The 15,908-nt window shown below is 42.5% G+C and overlaps 1 long non-coding RNA gene and 1 pseudogene across 1 annotated transcript in view; one reads left to right on the forward strand and one right to left on the reverse strand.

Moving 5' to 3' along the window:
- Positions 1-1,015: 1,015 nt before the first annotated feature.
- On the reverse strand, positions 1,016-5,048 carry LOC130681949 (integrin alpha-8-like; annotated as a pseudogene).
- Positions 5,049-8,447: 3,399 nt separating this feature from the next.
- Positions 8,448-15,908, forward strand: part of LOC130681963 (uncharacterized) — a 31,112-nt gene continuing 23,651 nt past the window's right edge. Inside the window, exon 1 of the long non-coding RNA XR_008995243.1 lies at positions 8,448-8,580. This is a non-coding gene — a long non-coding RNA (uncharacterized LOC130681963). The remainder of the gene's footprint in view (positions 8,581-15,908) is intronic.

A 15,908-nucleotide genomic window follows, 5' to 3' on the forward strand; every position in this document is an offset into this window, starting at 1 on the left:
AATCTGGACTTCAGTGTGGTATTTGTTGAAATTTCCCATTATATACCTATGAGTATAAAGGGAGTATATAGCCTGAATGTTTGTTAAGTGTTTTGTATAACTTGTTAAACAGTAAGACCCACTGAAACTAATTAATTGGTTGGTGTCAATGGGTGGAAGGGGTGTTGTGTCACAGAACTCTCTGCTTATTTAACACCTTTTATTACTGACTTGGAAAATATTGATATCATGCCAGGTCAATTTGCAAAAATAGGAAGGATAGCAAACATGTTTGAAGATAAGTCAGGATCTGAGAATGACAAGATGGAATAATGGGTAAATCTAACAAAATGAAATCTTTTTTTTTTTTTTTAATTTGGCTGGTCAATTTTACTTCAAAAATGGTAATATTACACACAATTATGGATTATTTACAAGAGTTTTAAACATCAAGTTTTTTGTGATGGTTAAATTCAAGATATTGGGAAAATAGCTTAAATAATGATTATTTTCTAAAGTTATAACTATAAAGATTAGCAGTGAAAATGAAGTTGGACTAGGCAATTCTAAACAAAATCCTTAGGAGTCTATTTCTAGGTTTATCTCACATCTGCATAACTTTATATTCCCTTGCTATTTATGTTTAACATGTCTTCTTTGTGTATATAAGTTTGAGGTATAGTAATAAAACATTTAATCCCAAGATAACTATTGGTGTTGCTTCTCATAGATCACAAATATAATATGTTTACTCATTTAGTTAAATGGCTTTTTTACTAATGGACTCTAGTCATTTACCATTACTTTTAAACACCACACAGGCTCAACAGTATCTTGAAATGTGTATATTGCTAATCAAATCTATGGAAATATTTTTATTTTAAATAAAAGGAAATATAAATGAAACTTTTTGCAAAGCTAAATCAAGCAGATGTGAGTCCCTGTAAAGTGTGAGTAAAAGTAGTTTCAGGTAGAAGGCAGCAAGGTATTAAGTGAAACTGTCACCTAATACCAATTTGTTTTTCCTTAACACTAAATCCTGAAGAGGCTCTGTTAAATGATTTATTCTGCACACAATGTTTATCTTAGAAGGAAATTTAGTGTATGATTTCAAAAACCAGCTAACCAAGTCTTAATTTCCAAATCCTCTAGGTGACTAGAGTATTAGCCTAGAGAAATGGAAAATAAATAAATAAATTGTTATCCTCACTTACAAAATTATCTTTGTCATTTTAAAAGTACTTTTACAGTACCAACAACATATGCTTGTCTCCCTGAGCCATAATGTCATTTCCATAGGGAGGTGTCAAATGTTCCTTTGGGTACAGTAGTGTTGGAAGGTTTAGTCCTAGTTCACCTTCTAAATTCTATCATAGTTCAGACATTTTGTCTTTGTGACTGAAGTTGGATTTACCTGGAATGCAACCTTAGTTCCCATACCCATTTCAAAGAGTCTGTCAAATACAGAATGACTCAAGCAAAATAAATTATTCACGATCGTTGGTTGTTTCTACAGCGCTGAGTATGTTTCCTTTCCCAAAAGGGTCACTGAGCTCCTTGGCAACTTCTCCAAAGCACAGTGTAGATGAGGTGGTATATTCTGGCACCTTTCCATTTCCTAGGGCACTGGCAGGTCTAGGATAATCTTTGCTTCACCCTCATGTTCTTTTTCTATTTTGAACAGGACCAGTGCTTGAGTTTTTTGGTCTTTGGTTTTCCTTTTTATGCATCAGGCGTTTTCTCATTTGTCAGCTGCTCCCTGTCATTCATATCATCTTGAGGGGGTCTTCCTCTGTCAAAGAATCCACACTTCCATAAAGCTAGGGTTAAAATGGCCAGAACCAATAATCCAAGAAGTATTGCTAGTATTATTACCCATAATGGGACTGAAAAGGAAACGTTTGGCGTTGCCCAAATCACTGATGTCTTAATTGCTATGCTTCCTTCTGGGAGTTTTGCTGGCTGATCTTTATAAGGCAACTTCTTAACTTCAAAGGACACCAGGGATACAAGAGAATACGGATCATTTTTTCTCTGGAGAAATGTCTTGGCCCACAACTGTGATCTGACTTTCAGGACTGCGCTTTCTCCTCCATCTAGTCGTCCTACTGCACAAGAGATTTGTAAGCACTCGATATTTGTACAGTTCAGTATGTTTGCAGGGCTCTGTCTGTGGAGCTCCAGCACACGCACATCCCTCTTCCTGACAAGATGAGGGATGGTCGAGTTTCTCAAAAAGGCGCTCAGCTCAGGGGTGTCCTCTGTGGGGACAGCAGGCTTTATATCCTGTGGGTTGATATCAGGATTTGTTTGACACTGCAGAGGCCCCAGAGCTTGAATATGAAAAATGTAAAGGAGAAATTCATGCTGGGCAGAGAATGGCCAGCCCACCTCCAGAAGGGTGTTACTGATGGTACTTGGTCCAATATGGTGCAGCTCGTAAATATGTTCCACCAGTGGTCCAACTCCCTCCTCTTTCCGGGGCACCTCTTCTGGTTCCCAGTTATGAATGGGCAGAACAATCTGCGGAGATGGGATACTCCTCTTATTTCTACTTGAGCAACAGCAGTGATGTTGATTTGCAGGCTTACAAAATTGCTGTCTGGGTTGTCCTTGTTGGAACTTCTGATTTGGAGATCGAAGTTAATGCTCATGTTTGTTTTCTCAAGACGTGGAACTGCAAACCGGAGGCCCAGAGAATAATTTGTTCCAGCCACCATAGGGTTCCCAAGGTCACACACCACCATTCTGGTTACATTTTCCATCTTGTACTCACAGCTCAGTGGTTGCAGTCCCTTGCTGCTGTGTTCAATCCCAACATAATCCGCCTCTTCTGGTATTATCACAAAGAGTTCAGCTTCATAGGCTCCTTCACCTTCATTTCTTGCATTGATTATGAGCATAAGATGATTTTCATCTCCAATAATGACCTGATGCTTATCTGGTCTAGCTGACAGCTTCAAGTCAGGAATGCACATATTGTCTTCTCCACAGTCCACCAGGATGTGAGCCTGTTCAGTAACAACATTTTCCTTGCAGTGGTTCAATATTGGTTTCACATCCAGGCCTTCTTTAGAGGTGGATTCATCCAAACTGTAATTCAAACTAATGTTGATTGGGGATAATTTATCTCGGAATTCAGTTTCATCTCGAAGGTAAACGATAAAATCCTGGCACTGGAGGGATTCCTGCCACTTTATAGACAGAGGGAAGACGTGATGTGACTGATGGTTATCAAGGAAGAGAGTGCGTTTAATGGCTCCTTTTTGTTTGAGGGAATCTAACTGCACCTCGGCAGTAAGGCCTATTGTGTTTGAAATGCTCTGGCCAGCTACAGATGCACATACTCTTAAAGAAAAGCAGGCCACAGGTGTCAAAGACGCTGAAATCTGGCAGGTTTTATTTTCCAGATTGATAATCATTGGGTTCAGCAGAAGCCGGGCATCCACGGTCACAACTGGCCTTGCTCTGTAAACAGCTACTTTTCCTGTGCCGAATGCACCCACAATTAAATCTGGGTAATCATTCTTGTCTATATCTGAATCTCCTCTTAAAGTAAAGCCAAATCCAGAAGGGATAGCCTGTGAGGCCCACACCCCTTGTAGAATTTGGGAAGCCTCAAAATTTAAGCCGCCCTTGTTCCCATTGTAAATGAGCACTTTGCCTCTTTGATCCTTGCCTGCAAAGGGTGCACCAATGGCAACGTCATTGTATCCGTCTTGGTTCAGGTCTCCTAAGTGTGCCACCGCGCTACCAAATCTCCCAAAAGCCTCAGCGCCTGTGAGGACCTGCGGGTCTGCGAAGACGAGAGCGCTCACTTGCAAATACAAGTACACTTGCCCTACTTCTCTAGGGTTGCTCTCAAACTCACGGTCCATAAAGAGAGGTGCCCCGATCAATACGTCATCCAGTCCATCATTGTTAACATCTGATACTGCAACTGTATATCCAAAATAAGATGCCATCTGTTCACCAGTGAAATTCTGAATAAAGGTCATATCTGTTGAGTTAATGATTGAAACATATCCAAAATTCTGTGCTCCTCTTGGAACGCCAGCAACCAATTCTTGCTGTGTGTCTCCAGTAAATTCCCCAGCAGCAACTGAATATCCAAGGTAACTACCATCGTAAGAAGCTGGAGCCACTTCTGTCTGTTTTTCTCGAGCCAATTTCCTTAGAATATCCTTGAAGGAGTAATTTGCAATGATATCTGCAATACTGGCAGTGATCACCTGACCTTGCCAGTAAAAACTTCCAGGTCCTCCTACAATAAGGTCTCCATTCTTAGAAAAATCCAGGCTAAATCCTGCTTGGCAGTAACCCTGGCCTTCAGGATCAGCATTACTGTTTCGACAAGGAGAGTACTCAGCATATGCACTGAAATTCTGAATTGCTACATAGCAAGTGCCAACGGGGTCCTTTTCTGGTGTTGGTTTAAGAGTTCTCCAGTGATATAAAGGAGCACAGGCCATGACTTTCCCCTTGTGCGCTCTCACTGTTGCTCCAAACCACTGATTTGATTTAAACTCTACAGGTTCCTTGGTTCCATTAACTCTGATTTTTCTGTTGTTGGTACTGTCAAACGGTATCTGCTTGCACTGTGCAGACCCCTCAGAGGGCCACGGACAGTAATAGACGGCTCCCCCTTCCACGATGTCTGGCTGGCTGGTGTTGGCTTTGGGCACCCCCACCAAGACACTCGCTGTGCAAGCAGCAGGTATGTGGAAGTCCACCGCGTAGCCGAAGTAGCTGCCCTCCGGCCCGCTGTACACCGTGAGCTTGTCCACGTCCAAGTTGAACGCCTGCGAGGCAGGGGGCCACAGCATCCCCAGCGCCGCCGAGAAGCACCAGAGGGGCGCGGGCAGCTGCGCCCGGCTGCCCCGGGGACTGCGGCGGGCCCTGGCCCACATCGCCCTTCCCCCGGCGTGTGCCCCCGCGGAGCGGGCGCCGAGAACCTCGGCGAGCAAGTGGCGGGGGCGGCGGCTGGCGGCCCCCAGCTGCCCGCGTGCCGGTAGGAGCGCGCGGCGCGTCCGCGGTGACAGCCCCGGCGATCTGCCGCGCGTCCCCTGCGGTCTACAAAATGAAATCTTAGAGAAATAAAAAGTCCTGCACGAGAAGTCCAGCCGAGAAGTCAACTGTCCCCCAAATACTGCAAAGGCAGTCTTAATTTTATAGAACTATAGGTGAAAATGAGTGGAGAGTTCAAGAATGAGTTCAACAGGAGTCAGGAGTGTGATGAGGCTTCCTTAAAAATCTACTGGGTCTTGGACTGTGCTGATAAAAGCCTGGCATCCCACAATGATGCAGATAATGATCCTGCTTTTTTCATTCTGACCAGACCCTGGAATGTTCTCTTCAATTTTGGATAGCACACTTTAACTGTTGGTATCCACCATCAGAGTAGAATTTTACTTTTTGAGTTTCTTTTTTGAGAGTTGATTTGTAAGATTGATATTTCATGACTTATATTCTTTCTTGGATATCTTCCAAAGAAAAAGAGAAAAAACAGTTATATTTGTAGAGGATAAAGCTCATTTTATATAACTCATTCAAGTTGGCAATTATGTAGCTTTAAGGTTGGTATAACTAAACCCTTAGATTTATAAAAGGCATAAGGGTTATTAAAGGCATAAAATGTAAAGCAGTATAAAAGGTGTAAGTCTAACATGACATTTAGTGACCTTTCCCGTGTTCTGAAACATGTTGTTATCATCCATAATGATGGATTGCATTATTACTCTTCAGTTACCCCCAACCATGTTTGCTAAAAAGACTTAAACAATAAAGTGGAAGAATGTCTGGAATAGCCTAGAAAGATGATGTAATTGTGAGATAAATCGTAGGTATTACATGTTTTCTTACTGCTTTGCCCAAAGTATTGCATCATCTTTCAGGAAGATATCAAAGAAATCTATAGTCACCTTTCCTGCAGTCTATTTTCAGCTTTCACTGAACACAGTTGAGAGTTTAGAGTTTTGTTTTGACTATAATGGTAAAGAGAAGAAAACTGACAAGAAATTTCACAATTATTGGGTGAATCAGAAGATGAGCAAAGATCGCAGCACTTAAGATGCTAATAATGATGTTGAAGTTGATTGCATAAGCAAAATGAGTGACAGCTGATATTTTAGATGAATATCCTAGATGAATTTTCTCTAACTCAAGAATCAATAAAGGATCATTGTATTTCTAAGAATGAAAAGGATGTGCGGTAGTCTCATCCAGTTAGTCTTTTAACAGAAAGGATTTGATCCTGAAATATTTTTGTGAAAATAGTCTGGACCATGCTTTTCTTTTTAAATTGTTTATATACCAGAATCTACTTGATAAGGTTTGTAAATGGACAAATCATGATGACAGGTGTATATACAAAGATGACTGAAAAGAAAATAGATGATGTAGATATGAATAAAATTCATTGGGACTACTCATTCTAATTAGTGTTTATAAATCTAAAATGGAAATGTTTTGCAATATGGAGCAAAGCGGACACCACACCAGTCTTCTCTTCAGAAAAAGTGTGCCTTCAGTCTTCAAAAGTATCATGTTTTGACAATGCAAGTGCAAATAGAGCCAGAGCCATGATAAGCTAGAGCCTTTTACACGTGTACTTGAAATCTAGAATCAGTATTTACAAGGTGGATACATTCCCGATTCATGCATAATATAATGAACATTCAAAGTACTTTGACCATTTAGGGTTTTTCCTCAAAACCAGGAAATACGGAATAAAAATTGGGGGTTTTCCATGTTTAAATTCTTACTAAATTTTCAAATAAATTTTCACTATCCCTTTCTTTTTTTGTAAATTGTTTGTAAAATGCCTTAAAAGTAAAACAAAAAAAAGAGTCCATTGGTGGTAAATGGTGATGACTGTGTTTCCATCCACTGAGGGTTAAGAGGGGCTTTGCCGTATTTTAATAATGGCTCTGGAGCTTTCAGATTTCACACACCTCAGATTGTTTAAAGTTCTGGATTCTCTCTCTCCCCAGGTAAAAGCAGCAATGCATGAAATTGTATATATAAAATTCCAGAAGGTACACAGACTCCCTTAAGTTTGCAGATGAGGAAACTGAGACACTGAGAGAATAACTTGCCTACATTTGAATTTGAATCTAAGGCATTATAACTCCATCACTGGGTTTCGCCTAAACTCACATACTAGCATTTTACAGCTAGAACTATCCCTTTGCCAATGTAATACTAAAATTGTCAATTCAATTACTTTTAAAACCAGAGTTAAAAACAATAGCTACTCAGAACACATTTTTCCCTAGTCTTCTTTTTCACATATCCAGTCAGGGACCTTTCCAAGCTCTCCATAATGTAGTGTTATCAAGGCAGTACAAACCTCTAACCCACCATTAACCTCAGATAGTCAATTGCTTTCTGTAGCTGAGGGTCACATCTGTTATTTGGAAATAAAGTCTCATAAATACAGCGTCTACTCTACATGTACAGGATACATGACACTGCCAAGGATTTAAAAAGAATCTCAGCTGGGTCGTTTTTGGGGAAAGGAATCATTCTCCTTTAGATGGCCACAAACCTACAACTGACCTTTTACCTACCAACAACGTGGGTTACCAACAATATAACATGCACAACAACTTGTCGAGTTTTATTACTTAATGAGCCAGCAGAATAAGGCAAATTTATGTACCAAGCTTAGGCTCATTCTCCCTTGGTTAACACGAATTACCCAACAATGCCACTAGTCGGATCCCTTCACGGGTGTTCCCGATTGCCACTGCTTCTCTGTGGTTCCAAGTCTAACTAGCAAGCTGCTCCATGTCAACATGCAGCTGACATGCGGCTTCTGAGCAGGTTTGCCAGCATATTGGTCTGACATCTACGTGTGTCACACACAGTAAGAGGAATTCCTAACTCCATCGAATTCCAACCCGAAGTACAAATGTGGAAAGGAGGAAGACCTCAAGAATTTGAAACTACAAAAGGCAAAAAAATCTACAGTGGGAAGGAACAACAGAACCACAAGGGGAGTCAAAATCATTCTCCTTGGTGGGGGACTACTCTCCGACTCCTACCCCTTTTTAGAGAAGCATCTTTTTCCTTTCCAGAGCAATATTTAGCAATGTTTCCGTAGCAATCTCTATATGTGTGCTTCTGTTAGTTTATCTTGCTGTGACCTTGGAGATGAACACATCTTTCTTCGAGGCCAGTAGGTATAAATTTGGGGCTGTTTGCCAGAGAGCTCTCCAGGTGTTAACAGGGATAATTTTCATTGGCCTCGGGCAAAGATCAGGGCTTGGCCTCCCACTGGTGCCTCCGCAGCCCCCCAGGGTGCCTCCCGCCCTCCCCGCCCTCCCCTGCCTCAGCCCGGCCCTCGGGGTCCGCCTCCCTGAAGTTCCGGGTCCCGCCCTCGCCTTGGCCTTGGTCCGCGCACGCGCCCTCGCGGGCCAAGCCAGGATCCTGGACGGCGGTGTCGTTGGCTCCGCAGGTGGCCTGGAGGTCCGCCAGGAGCAGCCAGCCGAGCGTCAGCAGCCGCCCGGGGGAGCAGCGCGCGCCCCCAGGGCCCACGGTTCTCGGGCCCCGACGGCCGTCCAAGGCGTAGTCGCAGCCGCCCGCTCCTGACGAGAGGTGCGTTGGGAAAAGGAGCCCCTGGCCTCCGAACCCCCGTGCCGCCCCCCGGCAACCATTGAGGCGTCACCCCTCGTCCCCAGCGCGTGGCCCACCGCCTCTCCCTTGGCGTCCCCCGAAGAGCGCCGGCCGCCAGGGCCGCCCCTCGGGGGCACTTCCGACGCTGCCGGGGCCGCGCCACCAGCTTTGCGGCGTTCCGGGCGGGTGCGCGCGCGTGCGGCCGCGCCGGCGGAGGCTCGCGTTTCCTCAGGGAGCAGGCCGCCAACAATTGCAGGCCGCTCTCATTCACCTGCTTTGTTCTAAAAGACGTCGGTCCTGCCTGCTTTCACTGCTCTTTAAACCAGATCCCTAGACCCTGAAGCAGTCTTCCTGTGACTTAGTTTCAAAGTCCTCCTGCAGAAAGTCCAGCTCGGCGGGGGGTGTTATGTTGGATCTTCATTTGTCAGTCTTAGCAAGTGCGGAGCCCCAAACTGGAGCCGTAATTGGCAAGTGAGGCTTGGTTTGTAGAGGGTATAGGGCGAACTTACTTTCTTTGAGCTGAACTCTGTTGTTAATGCAACTCCAGCCCCTGGCCTCCGAACCCCCGTGCCGCGCCCCGGCAACCATTGAGGCGTCACGCCTCGTCCCCAGAGCGCGGCCCGCCGCCTCCTCGCCCTTGGCGCTCCCCGAAGAGCGCCGTGTACATGTTAAGATTTTGTGCAGAGCCATCAGCTTTGTGTGGGGCTTTTTGGAGCTAGATGGGGGTGGGGGAGAGAGGAAGGGAGAGGAGAGGATGCAGCTTTTGTCGAACTAGTTCTTTAACATTCTGTATTTCCATAGCTGGTGTTCTTAGAACCAAATATGGAACTTCACCTTTGTCCCCGTTTATTTCTGTCTTCTTGCTTTTGGCCTACTTTTTAAGCTTCATGGAGATGTTTTTTTGGATCTTGATTCTGTTGTCTTAACATGTTAGGTATTTCTGCCAAGTTTGATTTGGGAAATTTTTTTTCTTCAGGTCAGTTAAAAATGTTAAAAAAGGTCAACTGGACAAGGATAGACCCCCTAAGAGGTCACTCGCTGACGATGATCCACTAATCCACTTCGATTTAACCCAAGAATGAATTATTTTACCAAAAAAGAGTCCTTTTTTACTAAGGATGAATCAGACTAGAAGCAAGAATACCTTAGCATTTCCACTTGAATCAGTAGAAAAGCTTACAGGTAATTGTAACTGCCCTCTTAATGGCACTCAGGATCAGTATGTTCAATTATGTCATAGAAAGAAATGAAATTAGATTAAATTCCTTCCATTGATGGTGCTAATTTCAAGAAGTCTACCCTAGTTAATTTAGAAATATAATCACAGACTTTTTTTTGTTTTGTTTTGTTTTTGTTATCATTAATCTACAATTACATGAAAAACATTGTTTACTAGGCTCCCCCCCTCACCAAGTACCCCCCCACACCCCATTACAGTCACTGTCCATCAGCGTAGAATCACTACTTGTCTTCCCTGTGTTGCACAGCCCTCCCCATGCCCCCAGCTACATGCTAATTATACATGCTAATCGTAATACCCCCTTTCTTCCCCCCCTTATCCCTCCCTCCCCACCCATCCTCCCTAGTCCCTTTCCCTTTGGTAGCTGTTAGTCCATTCTTGGGTTCTGTGATTCTGCTGCTGTTTTGTTCCTTCAGTTTTTCTTTATTCTTATACTCCACATATGAGTGAAATCATTTGATACTTGTCTCTCTCCGCCTGGCTTATTTCACTGAGCATAATACCCTCTAGCTCCATCCATGTTGTTGCAAATGGTACGATTTGTTTTCTTATGGCTGAATAATATTCCATTGTGTATATGTACCACCTCTTCTTTATCTGTTCATCTACTGATGGACATTTAGGTGGCTTCCATTTCTTGGCTATTGTAAATAGTGCTGCGATAAACATAGGGGTGCATCTGTCTTTTTCAAACTGAACTACTGCATTCTTAGGGTAAATTCCTAGAAGTGGAATTCCTGGGTCAAATGGTATGTCTATTTTGAGCTTTTTGAGGAACCTCCATACTGCTTTCCACAATGGTTGAACTACTTTACATTCCCACCAGCAGTGCAGGAGGGTTCCCCTTTCTCCACAACCTTGCCAACATTTGTTGTTTGTCTTTTGGATGGTAGCGATCCTTACTGGTGTAAGGTGATATCTCATTGTGGTTTTAATTTGCATTTCCCTGATGACTAGTGATGTGGAGCATCTTTTCATGTATCTGTTGGCCATCTGAATTTCTTCTTTGGAGAACTGTCTGTTCAGCTCCTCTGCCTGTTTTTTAATTGGATTATTTGCTTTTTGTTTGCTGAGGTACATGAGCTCTTTATATATTTTGGATGTCAACCCTTTATCGGATCGGTCATTTATGAATATGTTCTCCCATACCGTAGGATACCTTTTTGTTCTATTGATGGTGTCCTTTGCTGTACAGAAGCTTTTCAGCTTGATATAGTCCCACTTGTTCATTTTTGCTTTTGTTTCCCTTGTCCGGGGAGATCTGTTCATGAAGAAGTCACTCATGTTTATGTCAAAGAGATTTTTGCCTATGTTTTTTTCTAGGAGTTTTATGGTTTCAAGACTTACATTCAGGTCATTGATTCATTTCGAATTTACTTTTCTGTATGGGGTTAGACAGTGATCCAGTTTCATTCTCTTACATGTAGCTGTCCAGTTTTGCCAGCACCATCTGTTGAAGAGACTGTCGTTTCCCCATTGTTTGTCCATGGCTCCTTTATCATATATTAATTGACCATATATGTTTGGGTTAATGTCTGGAGTCTCTATTCTGTTCCACTGGTCTGTGGCTCTGTTCTTGTGCCAGTACCAAGTTGTCTTGATTACTGTGGCTTTGTAGTAGAGCTTGAAGTTTGGGAGTGAGATAGCCCCCACTTTATTCTTCCTTCTCAGGATTGTTTTGGCTATTCGGGGTCTTTGGTGTTTCCATATGAATTATTGAACTATTTGTTCCAGTTTGTTGAAGAATGCTGTTGGTAATTTGATAGGGATTGCATCAAATCTGTATATTGCTTTGGGCAGGATGGCCATTTTGACGATATTAATTCTTCCTAGCCAGGAGCATGGGATGAGTTTCCATTTGCTAGTGTCCTCTTTACTTTAGGGTGATTAATTTATCTTAAGAGTGTCTTATAGTTTTCAGGGTATAGGTCTTTCACTTCCTTGGTTAGGTTTATTCCTAGGTATTTTATTCTTTTTGATGCAATTGTGAATGGAATTGTTTTCCTGATTTCTCTTTCTATTAGTTCATTGTTAGGGTACAGGAAAGCCACAGATTTCTGTGTGTTAATTTTGTGTCCTGCAACTTTGCTGTATTCCAATATCAGTTCTAGTAGTTTTGGAGTGGAATCTGTAGGGGTTTTTATGTACAATATCATGTCATCTGCAAATAATGACAGTTTAACTTCTTTTTTACCAATTTGGATTGGTTGTATTTCTTTGTTTTGTCTAATTGCTGTGGCTAGGACCTCCAGTACTATGTTGAATAACAGTGGGGAGAGTGGGCATCCCTGTCTTGTTCCCGATCTCAGAGGAAAAGCTTTCAGCTTCTCGCTGTTCAGTATGATGTTGGCTGTGGGCTTATTATATATGGCCTTTATTATGTTGAGGTACTTTCCCTGTATACCCATTTTGCTGAGAGTTTTTATCATGAATGGATGTTGAATTTTGTCGAATGCTTTTTCAGCATCTATGGAGATGATCATGTGGTTTTTGTCTTTCTTTCTGTTTATGTGGTGGATGATGTTGATGGATTTTCGAATGTTGTATTATGCTTGCATCCCTGGGATGAATCCCACTTGGTCATGGTGTGTGATCTTTTTGATGTATTTTTGAATTCGGTTTGCTAATATTTCTTTGAGTATTTTTGCATCTACGTTCATCAGGGATATTGGTCTGTAATTTTCTTTTTTGGTGTTTTGTGTTTCTTCCTTTGTCAGTCTTGGAAGGTTGTATTTTTCTAAGAAGTTGTCCATTTCTTCTAGGTTTTCCAGTTTGTTAGCATATAGGTTTTCATAGTATTCTCTAATAATTCTTTGTATTTCTATGGGGTCCGTCATGATTTTTCTTTTCTCGTTTCTGATTCTGTTGATGTGTGTTGATTCTCTTTTTCTCTTAAGTCTGGCTAGAGGCTTATCTATTTTGTTTATTTTCTCAAAGAAACAGCTCTTGGTTTCATTGATTTTTTGCTATTGTTTTATTCTTCTCAATTTTATTTATTTCTTCTCTGATCTTTATTATGTCCCTCCTTCTGCTGACTTTAGGCCTCATTTGTTCTTCTTTTTCCAATTTCGATATTTGTGACGTTAGACTATTCATTTGGGATTGTTCTTCCTTTTTAAAATATGCCTGGATTGTTATATACTTTCCTCTTAAGACTGCTTTCTCTGTGTACCACAGAATTTTGGGCTTTGTGTTGTTGTCATTTGTTTCCATATATTTGTTTCCATATATTGCTGGATCTCCATTTTAATTTGGTCGTTGATCCATTGATTATTTAGGAGCATGTTGTTAAGCCTCCATGGGTTTGTGAGTCTTTTTGCTTTCTTTGTACAATTTGTTTCTAGTTTTATACCTTTGTGGTCTGAAAAGTTGGTCGGTAGGATATCAATGTTTTTGAATTTACTGAGGCTCTTTCTGTGGACTAGTATGTGGTCTATTCTGGAGAATGTTCCATGTGGACTTCAGAAGAATGTGTATCCTGTTGCTTTTGGATGTAGAGTTCTATAGATGTCTATTAGGTCCATCTGTTCTAGTGTGTTGTTCAGTGCCTCTGTGTCCTTACTTATTTTCTGTCTGGTGGACCTATCCTTTGGAGTGAGTGGTGTGTTGAAGTCTCCTAAAATGAAGGCATTGCATTCTATTTCCTCCTTTAGTTCCGTTAGTATTTGTTTCACATATGCTGGTGCTCCTGTGTTGGGTGCATATATATTTATAATGGTTATATCCTCTTGTTTGACTGAGCCCTTTATCATTATGTAATGTCCTTCTTTATCTCTTGTGACTTTCTTTGTTTTGAAGTCTATTTTGTCTGATAGTAGTACTGCAACACCTGCTTTTTTCTCCCTGTTGTTTGCATGGAATATCTTTTTCCATCCCTTGACTTTTAGTCTGTGCATGTCTTTGAGTTTGAGGTGAGTCTCTTGTAAGCAGCATATAGATGGGTCTTGCTTTTTTATCCATTCTGTTACTCTGTGTCTTTTGATTGGTCAATTCAGTCCATTTACATTTAGGGTGATTATTGAAAGATACGTACTTATTGCCATTGCAGGCTTTAGATTCGTGGTTACCAAAGGTTCAAGGTTAGCTTCTTTATTATCTTATTGCCTAACTTAACTCGCTTATTGAGCTATTATAAACACTGTCTGGTGATTCTTTATTTCTCTCCCTTCTTATTCCTCCTCCTCCATTCTTTATATGTTGGGTGTTTTATTCTGTGCTCTTTTGTGTTTCCTTTAACTGCTTTTGTGGGTAGTTGATTTTATTTTTTGCCTTTAGTTATTATTTGGTTGGTCTGCTTTCTTTGCTGTGATTTTAGTTTCTCTGGTGACATCTGTTCAGCCTTAGGGGTGCTCCCATCTAGAGCAGTCCCTCTAAAATACCCTGTAGAGGTGGTTTGTGGGAGGCAAATTCCCTCAACTTTTGCTTGTCTGGGAATTGTTTAATCCCTCCTTCATATTTAAATGATAATCGTGCTGGATACAGTATTCTTGGTTCAAGGCCCTTCTGTTTCATTGCATTAAATATATCATGCCATTCTCTTCTGGCCTGTAAGGTTTCTGTTGGGAAGTCTGATGGTAGCCTGATGGGTTTTCCTTTGTAGGTGACCTTTTTCCCCTCTCTAGCTGCCTTTAAAACTCTGTCCTTGTCCTTGATCTTTGCCATTTTAATTATTATGTGTCTTGGTGTTGTCCTCTTTGGGTCCCTTCTGTTGGGATTTCTGTATACTTCTGTGGTCTGAACGGTTATTTCCTCCCCTAGTTTGGGGAAGTTTTCAGCAATTATTTCTTCAAAGACACTTTCTATCCCTTTTTCTCTCTCTTCTTCTTCTGGTACCCCTATAGGGCGAATACTGTTCCGTTTGGATTGGTCACACAGTTCTCTTAATATTGATTCACTCCTGGAGATCCTTTTATCTCTCTCTGCGTCAGCTTCTATGCGTTCCTGTTCTCTGGTTTCTATTCCATCCAAGGCCTCTTGCATCTTATCCATTCTGCTTATAAATCCTTCCAGAGATTGTTTCATTTCTGTAATCTCCTTCTGGATGTCATCCCTTAGCTCTTGCATACTTCTCTGCAGCTCCATCAGCATGGTTATGACCTTTATTTTGAATTCTTTTTCTGGGAGATTGGTTAGGTCTATCTCCCCAGATTCCTTCTCAGGGGAGACCGTCTGGGTTAATCTGGTGTGTATCAAATTTTTCTGCCTTTTCATGGTGATAGAGGTATTTGTGGGGAGCTGGCGTGTGTGTCAGCTGGGAGAACGTCCCTTCTTGCTAGTTGTGGCCTTCCTCTCCTGGGTGAACGGCGACCCCTAGCGGCTTGTGCTGGGCAGCTGTGTGCAGTCGGCGTTTCTAATTCTTGCCTGGCCGCTGTGAAAGAAGCTCTGCCCTGCTGCCTCAGGCAACTTCTCCAATATGGCGGAGCAGCGTCAGTGGGGAAATGGGCGGGAGGCTGTTTATCTCTGTGAGGGGCCTCCGAGCTGCGCTGTTGCCCAGGGGGTTAGAGTGCCCGGGATTCCCTGGGATTCCAGCTGCTGGGCTAAGTGTCCCGGGACATTTCCTTCCAGCTGTGGGGTCCCTGTCCCTTTAAGACTTCCAAAAAGCACTCTCTTTTCTTTGTCCCAGGGGCACCGGCTGCAGAGACCCACTCACAGGTCTTACTGTCCTGTTTCCCTAGCATCCAGCACCCCAAGCACTGTGTGTCTGCGTTCCTAGTGCAGATGGCTAGGGCTGGGTGTTTAGCAGTCCTGGGCTCCCTCTCCCTCCCCGCTCTGACTCCTCTCCTCCCGCCGGGAGCTGGGGGAGGGGCGCTCGGGTCCCGCCAGGCCGCGGCTTCTATCTTACCCCCTTTGCGAGGTGCTGGGTTCTCACCGGTGTGGATGTAGCCTGGCTGTTGTCCTGTATCTTCTGGTCTCTCTTTTAGGGATAGTTGTATTTGTTGAATTTTCAAAAATATATATGGTTTTGGGAGGAGATTTCCACTGCTCTACTCACACCGCCATCTTGGCTCTCACTTAATCACAGACTTTTTGAGTCAGAAAGAAGCTTGAAAATTATCTAATACTCCAAGTC

The sequence above is a fragment of the Manis pentadactyla genome, chromosome X, assembly GCF_030020395.1.
Source record: "Manis pentadactyla isolate mManPen7 chromosome X, mManPen7.hap1, whole genome shotgun sequence".
In the NCBI taxonomy this organism is placed as follows: domain Eukaryota; kingdom Metazoa; phylum Chordata; class Mammalia; order Pholidota; family Manidae; genus Manis; species Manis pentadactyla.